General features: G+C 52.1%; 1 protein-coding gene across 2 annotated transcripts in view; it reads right to left on the bottom strand.

The window, feature by feature from the left end:
* The window catches only part of ST3GAL2 (ST3 beta-galactoside alpha-2,3-sialyltransferase 2), a 49,734-nt gene extending 37,064 nt beyond the window's left edge, over positions 1-12,670 (bottom strand). Inside the window, exon 1 of one of the 2 annotated variants that reach the window (XM_028096058.2) lies at positions 12,449-12,670. The gene's annotated coding sequence lies outside the window, so the exon portion shown is untranslated. Of the gene's footprint in view, positions 1-6,686; positions 6,829-12,448 lie in introns of those variants that run through there. The other variant, XM_088027480.1, reaches the window with a different exon arrangement.
* Positions 12,671-12,922: the final 252 nt, after the last annotated feature.

The raw sequence follows: 12,922 nt of genomic DNA, 5'->3' as shown, positions 1-12,922 counted from the left end.
CTGCCCCACTTGCCTCACACAGTCCCTGCCAGGATGAAATAAGCGATGACTGTAAGCTGCACTATGGACCTGTGGCAGCCTCATGGAGAGCAGACAGTAGACACTGTGGCTAAGCCAAGGGAACACAGAGGTTGAGCCAGGCTGGGTGAGCACTTAGAACACGGCCCCAGACAGAAACAGGCAGACCAGGGGGCCTCCAGGAGATGAGCATGAGGGGCAGACAGAGCACACCGTCCAGTTTGGGCTAGCAGTTTGGGAGAGAAGAACTAACCGGCTGTCAGCAAATATCTGAAGGGCAAGAGGAAAGACGTATGAGAAGATGGTCAGAATGAAAGAGGAATTCTGTCCCAAACTCCAAAGAGCGCCATCTCACTCTCTTAGCACTGAGGACTTGGTGAGAATTGCCCTCAAGCTCCTAGGACTACCGGCATTTTGTTAATCTATCATTCATGCTTTCAAATACCCAAAGCCCCTCGTGGGGACAGCCTTCCCTTTCTTGATCAGAGGCCATGCAAGGCAAGAAGCCTGTGTCAGATTGAACTTGAAGCCTCCTCTTTCTAAGTCGGAGGCTCGAAGCCCAGAGCTCTTTCTTTTCTTTTCCATTTTCCCCCCAAGATTTTATTTATTCATTTGCCAAAGAGAGAGAGAGAGAGAGAGAGCACAAGAAGGGGGAATGGCAGGCAGAAGAAGCAGCAGGCTCCCCGCTGAGCCAGGAGCCCGATGTGGGACTGGATCCCAGGACCCTGGGATCATGACCTGAGCCGAAGGCAGATGCTTAACCGATTGAGCCACCCAGGCGTGCCATTGAAGCCCAGAGCTCTTTCTACAACACCTCATTCCTGGCTCTGCCAAGCTGGGTCTAATCTCTGTTCCCTCACAAGTTGGAGGCAATGGGAAAGGAAGTCAAAATTATGCTATTTCTCTGCCTGTACCTGAAACTGGCACCGCTGTCTTGGGTAACCTCTTCCAAGGGAGAAGACAGAGGGGCACAACTCTCCCCCACAGGAAATACCCCAACCTATACCAGAAAGTACAACAGCCTCAGAGCTAAATCCTTATCCAGGCTCCACCAGGAAACAATATGGAGGAGGGTGAACGTTGGGAAAGCCAAGAGGATGAAGGCAGCACCAGGGCAGAAGTCTGCCAGAGTTGAGCCAGTGCTTCTTCTGTTTACTGGGACCAGTTTGAAGCCACAGTCAGTGTCTCCCCCATCTCAGACAGACCCCTGCATAACACTATCCACCACGCAGATTGCCCTGGGCCACCACAAAGAAGGGACCTGGGCCACCACGAAGAAGGGACCCTTTGCCATAACCTGCCTGTGTCATCTCCATGACCTGCATCTCTATGACCAAGGGATGAATCACTCCTTGTGGATGGGCAGCTAAAGGGGCTACGAATCACTTTAAAAAAAAAAAAAACCCACTTCACACTGGAAGTGTGAACCCTGCCCACATCAGATGACCTGGGTTCTCTTCTCAGTGCTTCTACCTTCTGATTTGAGGAGAGTGGGCAAATTTCTCAACTTCTACTTCCTGCTCTGTAAATAGAATGACTCAATGATTCTAAGTTCCATCCTACATTTCAGCAGTTAGCTTATAACAAGGTAAATTAATAAATGGCAAGAAATCCTTATCAGTTTGTCTACAGTGGTGTTTCTGATATGTAAGTCAGGCCACAGAACTACTGCAAGATCTCCCTGAGTGCAAGTACACACCGTGCACAGCCTGCTGCCTGTTTTCCTTTGGGAAGCCACCTCTCTTCAAATTTCCATTTCTGTGCCATGTCACCCAGGCCTGGCTAACCAGAGCAGCAAATGTAACTCAGTCACAGTACTGGGTCTAGGGTTGGGTCCTGCCAGTAGGCCACTGGGGACTACCATGTGGGAAGTGAGAGTGGCATCACCGTGAGAGGGATGTGGTTTGAGTCCCCCATCTTCCTGGCGTGCAGCCAGCCATACACTTAGGTGTGAGTCAACGGATTCCCTTTTATCAATGGGCACTTCGGGTTGGATTTTTAGCCGTTATAATCGAGTAAGTCCAACTGATACAATCTTGCACACATGTATAGCCAGCTTCCATTTCATTTAAAGGAATTTTTTAAAAGCCACAACAAACTGAAGGTTGCCAGGGTGGAGGGGAATGGGGTAACTGGGGGATAGGCATTAAGGACGGCACTTGACGCAATGAGCACTGGGTGTTCTTTGCAACTGATGAATCATGAAATTATACCCCTGAAACTAATAATACAGTATGTTAACTAAATTGAATTTAAATTAAAAAAAATTTTTTTAAAGCCACTTACTGTATAACTTGCCATCTGACATAGAATGACTGCCCTGAACCTTTCCCTAAAATCCCCATCCTTGATAGGTCAACCCAGCTCAGAGGCCACACAAAGAGAAGTGGTCCTGGGATTCCCAGCAGTGGTTCAGTTCTGGCCAGGACCCAAGTCCTTCTCCAGCCAAGGACTCTGCCCAGATTTGCAGACGGTGAGGGAGGCTCTGATATGCATAGTCTTCCTGGGTGGTCTGGGGTCAGCACTGTCCACTGCCAGAGTCCCTCAACCACAGGGAACACTCAGCAGGGGAGTGTATTGTGCTTTTTGCTGCCTGGCCAGGATCCTGAACCAACTGAATCAGCCAGGGAAAGCGAATATGACCCTGACCATGGGATACAATGGGAATTCAGGACCCTAGATTCCATTCCTCGTCTGGCAATAGATTTTGGGGGATACCCTTCCAAACCTGTTTCTCAATCTGTTAAGAGTCACATCTGGTGTTTCAAATGATGCCAGACATCACCCTGAATCCCAGACCCAACTATTCCATTCATTTCTGGATGCTACCCCTTGATGACATACTTTAGAGGACCCCAAAAAACCTCAAAACTCAACCTGCCCCCAACCAAACTCATGCATGCTCTAAGCTCCCAAACCTCTCCTCTTTCTGTATTCCTATTTTCTGGGAAAGGGACATCATCCATCCAACCCTGACACCTGAAGGCCATCTATGAGCCCCTCCTTCCTCCAGCCTCCCTTGGCCAACCTAGTACCAAGTCCACCTAATTTTTATCACCTAGATCTCTCATCTTTCTACTTTTCTCTGTGTCTATCACCATCACACTATCCAAGATCTGTCATCTTTCACCTACAGTAGGCCCCGGACTGCTAAAGCCCCAGATCTACTAGAGACCTTTCCAATGCCTTCTCCACAGGGAGGCCAAAGTGATCTTTGCAAATGCAAATCCCATCAGATCCCATCAGACCCCAGTCTCTGAATCCTCCCAGCAAAATGGCCAAACCTCCCAATGCTCTGGGGCAAAAGAAGGACTCCCCAAATGCCTCCTGGTCCCAGACCTGGGTGGGTGGGTGGCAAGGTAATCCTGAGACCAAAATGGACCAGGCAGGTCTGGGAGTCACTGTTTAGCCCAGAGCCCTGACCCCAACCTGGGGTGGCTTCCCACCCTGCGATCAGGCTCAGAATTGGCATGGTCTTGCCAGGACTGACCCCTCCCCCAGTGCAGGCCTCATCTGACCACAGATGGGAACAGGAACTGGTGGCCAGGCAAGGGAAACCCAGCTGGCCTGAAGCCAGGGACTGTGTATTTCAGGAAGGGGAGGAGATAGACCAAGAGCAGTGCCACAATATACTGTCAGTATCTGTGGGGCCGGCTGAGAGAAGGCAGCTGTTGAGAGTATAAAACTCAAGGAGTTTATCTCTTCCCTCTTATCAGACTGACCCTTGGCAGCCTCACAGCCAGTGGAGAACAAATAGTCATTAACAACCCCTCCCACACTTCCAGCATGCACAATCCTTCTGTGACCGGCACAGTCCTGCAGGAAAGCCTCTGCCTTCCTGCACCAGAATGGGTCTTGGGGCCCATTTCTCAGCCAGACCCCTCCATCCTGCCCCTCCTTCTTTGGCAATTACCCAACACACCTTATGCTCTGTCCAAACCGGTCTCCCCAAGGTCCCTAGTCATGCCCTGCCCTTTCAGATAAGGCCTTTCATCCTGCTGAGTGTGGCCTTTTCCTCACCACCCTCCTCGCTCTACTATGAAGTCTTCCCCCACCCCCTTCCAGGTGTGTTCTCAACTCCTGGCAGACTTGCCCTGGATCCATGCCACTGATATGCCCCCTCCCGTGATCAGCCTGTGATCACATCTCCCACCCCGGCTTTGGGGGGGAGAAAAAACAAAACAAAACGAAACCTGGCTAGAGCAGAGCCCAGGGCATAAGCAGGTGGAGGGAATTGGGAACAGAAAGAAACAGGAACCCTATAAACAGTCACCTGGGGGCCTAACCGGTGGCCAGTGTAGGAAGGGAGGAATGTGATGAGAGACCGGATGGGTTTTTCTGCCTGAACTCTGGACAGAATCAGAGCAAAGATTAGGAGGAGGTAAGCATAAGGACAATGGGAGGCCGGGCGGGAGGGGGACACAGATCTCCTGGCTACAAGAGCCCAAATTCTCCAGAGACGCCCGAGCAAGCTGGCTGCTATTTAATGCATCTGAGCAGGTTAGAAGAAAGGTCAGACAGATTCCCATAAACGTCAAGACCACATAGTGGCATCCTGGGCCCCCAGCACCACTGCCTCATTCAGGACATGGTGTTCCTCTGTTGGGTCTACCAGATGGCTTAGGAGCAAGTCCCTGAGAAGGCCTTCCAACTCAATATTCCTGGAGGAGGACTCTGAGGCCTAGAGAGAGGCAGGGATTCGCCCTGGGTCGCAGAGCATCAAACCCCTGTGGGTAGCGAAGGCAGCAAGGGCCCTGTATGCATACAGCCAGACTGGGCCCTGGGCTGTGAAATCATCGAGGGGGGCCCCCCCCTCACCAAATAATCTGCTCTCCCTTTTAGAAAAGCCAAATAGCCTTGCCCTGAGGCGCTGGGGTCCTCGGCCAGCCCAGGCCTCCACCTTGGCCTGTGCTGCAACCTGTTTTGCACAGCGTAAAGAGCAGGGTAGGCCCACAGACCCCAGATGGGCAGGAATTACTAGGACAGATGGCTCAGGTGGAAGAAGACACCCTTCAAAATACCTCACCCGGGTTTGAAGGGACGTGGGGTAAGTATCTTCTTGTTATGCATAGAAAATGACACTTGAGAGATTAAAACTCCCATTCATCCTACAAGTTTGCCCACTGCTGCTTTAAGGTCAAGCGTGAATTACTCCTCAGGCACTGAGAAAATTCTTCCATCGAATAGCGCCACTTTGGCCTTTGGCTGAACCTTCTTGATGTAAACTGTTTACCCTGCTCCCCATTTCACAGCATCTTCCTGTCTAAGGAAGACGTGGACTCCGCTCCAATGGAAGAGCCTGAACAGGGTCCCCATCCCTCTCCTCACCCCCTTCATTCTCTCCTATGGTACCTAGGGTCTCTTGCTAAGTGATGCCAGAGGCCTCAGGAAGCCAGAGGCTGAAAAGGCAGTTGCGGGTCTGGGGACACACCAAGCCCTCTGGGAAAGGACAGAACAGAGAGAAGGCCAACCCCTGGAAACTCCCTCACAGCCTGGCAACCCCAGACTTGTATGGCTCCCTAGAGAACCCAAGAAAGAGAGGAACCAGGAGGGGCTCAGGGGCTCTCTCCCTTCCCCTGCCTTGCCCATACAGTCTCATTCCCTTGGGCTGTTTTACTGGCACAAAGGACTCAGCACAGGCCGACAGAGACTTTCATTTCCTCCTGCCTCTGGTTCTAGTTCACCATCAGCATCAAAAGATTGGTATTTTTTTTTTAAAGATTTTATTTATTTGAGAGAGAGAGAATGAGAGATAGAGAGCACGAGAAGGAAGAGGGTCTGAGGGAGAAGCAGACTTCCCGCTGAGCAGGGAGCCCGATGTGGGACTCGATCCCGGGACTCCAGGATCATGACCTGAGCCGAAGGCAGTCGCTTAACCAACTGAGCCACCCAGGCACCCCAAAAGATTGGTATTTTGTCTTTAACTGAACTTGGGTGGGAATGAGGGTTGGAGGGAACTCCACTTACAAGTCAGGGGAGATTCAAAGTTCTACTAATGTCCCTTTCAACCCAAAGAAAGCCTGAAAAAAAGGAAGGAGGTAGTGGGGGTGAGGTTGTGGGGGTGATAGGAGTGAGAAGGGGACATCTCCACCCCATCCCCTGTCCCCTCACCTGTGCCTCTTCCTACAGCCACCTCTGATCTTCCCCTCTTCACTACCCCTCCAAATTCCCTTTAGCCATACAAATAAATAACCTGTTGATTTTTCCTCACCAGAGCAGCTCCCCCTAGACCAATTAGCTATTTGCATTTGTTGCTGATTTTCTTCTTCAGAAGGCTACTGATCTGCCGAGGCTGGGAGGTTCTTGCCTACTCGTGGTGCTGGGACTTGACAGCTGAAGGATTCCAAAAAGGGCGGAGCGGGACCAGGACTGCTCTCTGGGGTCCTTAGGTCATGCCACAACAGCTCAGGGTCCCCTGCTCTCTCTCAAGCCCTGCAATGCTGCTCTTTTGGGAGCAGGAAGGGCCTCGCCCCCTAACCACACAGAAGTGGACTACTTTCAGTGTCCCTCTGGTATGTTTCCTACCCTGATCCTGTGGAGGAAGAGAAGGAGAGAAAAGAGACCCTAATGGACAAAGATGATAACCCAGGAAGATGATAACCCCAGAAGAGATGAAAAACAGAGGACTATGGGACAGAGAACAAAGCCCCTCAGGGCCGCAGACTCACAGGCTCTGGCTCTCTTCCCACCTCAGCAGCCAGTAAATTGCTTACCCTCCCTGGGCTTCCTCACTTGCAGAGTCACATGCCCCTGAAGGAAGAAGCTGGGTTGAGGGCGTTTTTAACATTCGATATCAAAACTATTTTTTTGTTTTAATATTACTATACACAAATAAAAATTTAGCACTGATATCAAAATTAAAATTACATTTTTCTCAAAATGTCCCTTTTCCTTGGTTCACCTTATTAGACATGGTACTACACACTGCATTTATAGATGGCAAATGACCACATATATTTGAATGCCAATAGCTGGGACTGAGGGACAGTCCTCTTCACTCCAGGAAGATGACTGTCTTTCTGAGAATCTGTGGGAATCAAATACCCTCGGGCACAGCTCCTCCCACCCTGGCCCCAGAGAGGACCCTGATCCCTCCCTCCCATTCCTGTAAGAAAAAATTTCCCTGGTTCTCAGCTAGCAAGTTGGGGTGGCCCAAAGCCCAGCCTATACCCTGGAGCCTTAGAAGGAGATCTGTAATGGCAACAGGAAGTCTCCACTGACAATATGTTGTAATTACAATAATGATTTATAAATCAGCACCAAGAAGTACTCTAGAATGGCTGGGTAGGGACACACGCAGGCATCCCTGGTGAGCACAGCATCACTGGAGGAAAAGCCTGCTCTCCCCAGATAGCAAGTTCAGACCCTCTCCTTCTGAAATGTCACTTGGGAGATGTCTGCCCTAATAGTTAGCAAGGACTTATTGTTAAAAAGCGTTCTGAGCAGAAAGGGAGGAAAACCCGAAAACCCAGGTCCCCAAGAGGCGAGCGAGGCCTGTTAGTTGATAAGGGCTCAGCTTTGCAGGACACAGGGTAGGGAACCTGGGGCATGCAAACGGAGAGTAGGGAAGGGGAAGGACGGAGAAGTCCACCCCAGGCTCATGGGTGGAGAGAGAAGAGATGCAGGCGTGCTCAGCCTCAGCCACAAAGCCCCAGCTACTTTCAGGATGTGCAGGGCTCCTGTGGCTTTGGGGCCCCACCTCCTCAGGGCTGAGGCCCCAAACCTCAGGAAGAGTGGAGTCAGGGGTAATGATCTCACCAAGGCTCCGGATGTGCCGTCAGCATCCTGTGTACAGCTCCTCCAAAGCAGGGCACATCACCTTCTCCTGCAAACTCTTCCTTTTCCTGACTTCCCCATGTCAGCTAAAGGGACCAACGTCATCACCCATCACCTCATCACTGAAATGTCAAACCCCAGCCAAAAAGTGTCTGTTCTGCAAAATGACAGCTACTTTCGCAATCTCTCTAGAATCAGTCTCTTCTTTTCCATTTCGCTGCCAAATTCCAGCTTTCACTACGTCTCACCTGGATCCTATCTACCTAGTTTTCCGTTTCCTTCCTCCCTTCTTTTCTTGTCCCCTTATGACCAGCTATATATATCCTGCCGCCAGTCTGCTCCTTGCCTGCTCAGGAAGTTGTCAGAACGAAGTGCTCCATCTGCCACCTGCCAATTCAAGTCATCGAATGGCTTTCTGGACTGATCTCTTGCAGTGTCCATTTCCTCTTCTTCTGGGGACTGTAATTTTTCAATACATTCTGGGGGTATTGCCTACCATGCCACCAGCCCTCCCTGCTAGGCTGGGTCAACCAGACATCTCCTCCTTGGGATGTGCACCCCAAGCTGTGGTGACAAAATTACTGAGCATGGCTGCAACAGATTTATCCTGGCGACAGTGGTACCTTGAAGTCGGCTGGCCTTTGGTTCCTTCTGTACCCACTCTGAGACCCTGGAGGGGACATGGGCGTTGAGTCATCTCTCTGATTCTGGGAGTTCCCACAATCTAAGGAAGTCCTTTCCTGCCAAACTCAGCCAAGCTGTTGCTTGTAACCAAAGATTTTCTTAGTACTTTTTGACATACATTTCCTATGTTCCAGCCAAAAGGGAAAACTCCCTAAAAGTGCCATGATGGCCTCCCTCAGCACCCATTGGCACCTCTCCAGTCCACAGGCACTGCTGAAGCTCTGCCTGCCCCTCTTCTGAACCCTCTATGGGGATGGCTTCTGCTTCCTTTAAAACAACAAGCCCGGGGCGCCTGGGTGGCTCAGTTGGTTAGGCGACTGCCTTCGGCTCAGGTCATGATCCTGGAGTCCCGGGATCGAGTCCTGCATCGGGCTCCCTGCTCAGCGGGGAGTCTGCTTCTCCCTCTGACCCTCTTCCCTCTCGTGCTCTCTCTCATTCTCTCTCTTTGAAATAAATGAATAAAATCTTTAAAAAAAATTTAAAAAATAATAAAACAACAAGCCCCTAGCTGCCCCTTCTACCTTCTTCCATTTTAGACACTGGGGTACCTGCCTTAACCCCCTCCTAGAGGACAGTGACTTGGTCTTTATCCCCTCCACAACACCCAGCAACCCAGCATAGTTTCAGGTTCAGTAAAATTGACCAGGCTCTGGGGGCAGACAACCCAAGGGACAATTACACGTTTACTGGGCAAAACAGTTGGCGAGTGACAAAGAATGTGGAGTGTGCCATCAGAATGACCGGAGTCTGAATTCCAGATACTCCACTTACTAGCTGCTGAGTTTGGGCAAGTCTCTTAAATTTTGTAAGTCTCAGTACTTCATCTCTGAGGTAGTGACAATAATGCCAATCTCACAATGTGAGGGCATCTAGCCTGGTGCCTGGCTAGCAGTGAGCACACGGTTAACACCAGCCATTATTCCAGCTATTAGAGGCTGGTTTAACAGATGCTCTATCGGAGGGCTGGAATCAGGAGTCCTAGCGCTTGCTGTGTAACCCCACCTGGATCTGGATCTGCCGTATAAACCTACTGAAAAACAACAGGTAGAAAATGCTTCACAAAGTAAAAGCACAATGGAAGTGATTCCTCCCACTTTTCTAAATTTCAGAGATTCCCAGGCATCCTGGCCAGGGCACGGCCATGGCAGGACTTCACCTTGCAAATACTCTAGCCTGTTCAGTCTGAGAGACAGAGTCAAGGCAAATGATGGTGTGGTTCCGTATCTGCTTCCCCACGTCCATACAGCCATCCCTTTTCCAAAGCCTTAGTTCCTAAACGTCCTGTTTTCATGGGGCCTTCCTTCAAATAACCATGGGGTACTGTCTGCTATGTGGTTACAGGGGGACTAGGAGCTCAGGCACCGCAAGTCACCCCTACCATTAACCTCATCAACACTGGGCAGCGTGAGAATGAAAAGCAAAGGCGGATCCAGTGCAGCTGCCAGACAAGCCTGGGTTGTGGAGCAAGGTAGAAGTCCCTCTTAAGACTTTTATCTGCCTGGATTAATCTCCCAATCCACTGTTAAGAGCCCAAACCAGTGGTTTTCAAAAGGTTCTCTCTGAGGAGCTGAGCAGAATTGCAAATTCTAGGCCCCACCCAGACTGACTGAATCAGAAAAGTCTGGGAGTGGGGCCCAGCAATCTGTGCCTTGAATAGCTCTTGAGGGGATTCTGATGCCTGCTCAAGTATGAGGAACTTTATCCTTAACCTTTAATGGCATGACCCTCTGCTTTAACTCAAACATTTGCTGAACACTGTGCACCAAGGACCAAGCCAGGTGATGCTTTCCAGAAATGAGGACACATTTGAAGAACTTCCGCAGGCTAATGGGGGCCCAAATCAAGTACACAAATACACTAGGCAGGGTGTGACATAAAAGAAGTTAAAGGAATCACTTTCCACCCCTCTCCCCGGACTCTAACCCTCAGACCTTCTCTTGCCATGACTGGGGAAAAGAGAACATCAGTTCTAGAAACCCATCCCCAATGCTGCTATTTTGGACTCCTCAACCACAGGTTGCTTTCTCAAGAGGAGTGATCCTCACCCAGAGGCATGTCTCAGGTCCAGAGGCTTGACATGTGGGGTATGCTCCCATGAGGCCACACCCAGTGGTTTTTAGGGACTTGGAAATTGGCCCTATCGGGAGTTTGGGCTCATAAAGTTCCTAGAGGGCCATGAACATGCCACAGCACATCACAACAATGCATTCCTGGGCAGGGTCACTCCCACAGGCCCCTGGCAAGCTTGCACACGAGTGTGCAGATACAGATATAAACCCACAGACAGTTGGCTCCCTGGCCTCCCTTACTCTAATCTCAAGTTACAAGGTTAAAGGCATCCTATTCACAGCCAAGGGGGAGGGATCAAAGAGGGGGTGCTGAAGCAGTGAGCCATCTGGTTCAGATCAAGATTGCTCATTCAGGACCCCAGCAAACTCCCAGAGCCTCTTGAGCCTTCCTGATGGCTCACAGACTTCCCTCCCTCCCCCAAATTCCCACAGGGAAACTGAGGACTGGGCTGGAAAGGGGTGACCCAAAGGTAAATTTGCCAAAGGAAGACTAGAAAACAAAAACCTGAATTAGGCAAGTCTGGGCCACCTCTCTGAGCCCTGGTCCCTTCTTCCCCTCAGATCCTGAACAGCATGACTAAACTCGAGACTACCGCCTACAGACACTGTGCCTTCCTCCACAAAGTGCTCAGGGCACCTAGCAGGCATCCTTCCTCGAACCAGCAACCCCTTCCAAAGTTAGCAGCAGAATCAAGATAAGTTTTAGGGGTGTGGTCTCCCAGACTCCTCTTATGCCACCATCTCTACCAAGGAAGGAGTTTCCCTCCATTCTCAGAGGGACTTCAGACCTCACCAGGCATAACAAGAGGAAAGAATGACCAACCGGCGTCTAGACAATTGCCCCAAAGCAAGATGGGAGTGTGAGTTACAGGCTAGGAATGACTGTTTCCCAGAGGCCCCAGAGTGCCTTGAAGCCCCCTCGGAGGCTCTGGCTGGAAGAAGCTGCCACTCCTTTTCTGCCACCAGCACTTCTCTTCCCCCTGTCGCCCCAGTACCTTAGACTCTGTTCTTCAGTGCTTTACGCAGCTGTAAAGCAAGAGACAAGATGGGAGATGGATGCAGTTAGCAAGAAATAGAAATTGAAAGGCCAACTTGAGCAAAGAAGCAATGGGTGGGTGACTCTTTACAGGTAGAGAGGGCCAGAAGTGGGCTATGGGAAGGAGGAGGGGGTTAACAGAAGTGATAGAAAGCTAAAGGGGAACCTAAAGTGAGCTCTGCCCAGAGATGCAGCAGGGGGCTTGGGAAGTTCGGTCCTTTACAGTGGAATGACTGAAGGAAAAAAATGACTTCCATTCCAAGGCATGGGCTCAGACCAGCCCTCAAAGGACCGGGGCATGGCCTTGGCCAAGTTCCTGGTTTATGTCATGCCTCAGTTTCTCCAAGTGGGAAGAAAGTCAAGCTATTAGGTCTTATCAGAGAGAACTGGGCCATCGGGGGTGGCCAAGGGGCAGTGCCAAGTAGGGGAAAGAGGAGAGAGGTGCTGATGGTGCAAAGACAGCCTGTGGCCAAGGGGAGCCGGGCAGGGGTCTCCAGATAGCTCAGAGGCCAAGAGCGCGCAGGGGTTGGAAGTACGAACTAGCCAGTGGACAGTAAGTACAGACTGGGGCAGGGAGCGCTTCCCAGAGCTGGGGCTGGGGGTTGCCACCATGGAACAGTCGCGCCTCAAGGGCTGGGAGCGGCTTGAAGTGCAGAAGGAGAAGGCGGGGATGGAGATTGAGGCCAAGACAGGCGGACCCCCGCCCCCATGAGGGAACCCAGAGCCCCGACCCTGGGGAAGTTGCCGGGGCGGACCGGGCCGGTCTGGGCCGCTGGGCCGAGCCAGCTGCCGGCGCGGAAGGGATTCAGGCAGCAAGGGGCCCGGGGCGCCCCGCATCCCGCCCGCCCTCATCCCGCCCGCGCACCTCAGTCAGCGCCGGGCGCCGCGCGGGCCATGCTCGCCGCTTCTGCCGCCGCCTCCGCCCGTGCAGAAAGCTGCCGCCGCTGGCGGCGTCCGGACCCGTTAGCTCCGCGGCTCCCTCGTCCGCCCGCAGCGGGCCAGTCCCGCCCTTGCCGGCTCTGCCCTCCGGGAGCGAGCCGCCGCCGCCGCCGCCGCCTCAGCCCGGCCCCTCCCCCCACCCAGCCCGGCTAGAAGGAAAGGGTGGGGGAAGGGGGCTACTGCCCCCTCCCCATTCACATCCTCTCCGTCTCTCCCCACCCTCCTCCACCCGCACGCGCGCGGGCATGCTGGGATATGGAGTGCCGCCGGCGCTGGGCTGCTGAGGTGTCCCACACCCAGGACTACAACTCCCGAAAGACAGCGCGCGCGCCCTAGGGATTATGGACTTTGTAGTTCGTTCGGGGCCGGGGGTCTACCGCGCAGGAGGTGGGGTGGGGGG

The sequence above is a fragment of the Eumetopias jubatus genome, unplaced genomic scaffold, assembly GCF_037043125.1.
Source record: "Eumetopias jubatus isolate StellerSeaLion01/CBP00866 unplaced genomic scaffold, mEumJub1_p1.0 scaffold_10, whole genome shotgun sequence".
In the NCBI taxonomy this organism is placed as follows: domain Eukaryota; kingdom Metazoa; phylum Chordata; class Mammalia; order Carnivora; family Otariidae; genus Eumetopias; species Eumetopias jubatus.
The sequence above is the reverse complement of the archived record's forward strand: the minus strand, read 5'-3'. Positions and strand labels throughout refer to the sequence as shown.